Consider the following 436-nt stretch of genomic DNA (forward strand, 5'->3'; position numbering starts at 1 on the left):
GACAGAACCAATCAATCACAGAGAGCGTTCACTCACTGCTGACAGTGCATTCAAACAGGGCTGCGTTTCCCAAAAGTATCATAAGAAAGCATTAAAGCTTTTGGGAATGGCAGCCCTGAACAATGCTTATCAGTGAACAGAAATTTCACAATAAACAAATTGAAATTGTAGCCTACATAGTTTGTGCAATTACAGTTATTTAAATTGAACGTTGAAAGATAATATTGATCATGTTCTATTCTGTAATGTTAATAGAAATCATACACGGTCAGAATAAAAAGGTTTCATTTTATGCATGCAACAGCCATTCACTGGCAGTCCCTAATGGCAGTACAAAATATTGCACTAAATCAAAAGTTAAAATGTTACAAATAAGTTAGAATATTAATGTTGTAATACTGGTAGCACTAATATAAAAATGTGATGATATATGTTA

The sequence above is a fragment of the Sinocyclocheilus anshuiensis genome, unplaced genomic scaffold (assembly GCF_001515605.1).
Source record: "Sinocyclocheilus anshuiensis isolate Anshui unplaced genomic scaffold, SAMN03320099.WGS_v1.1 scaffold155, whole genome shotgun sequence".
NCBI classification, from domain to species: Eukaryota; Metazoa; Chordata; class Actinopteri; order Cypriniformes; family Cyprinidae; genus Sinocyclocheilus; species Sinocyclocheilus anshuiensis.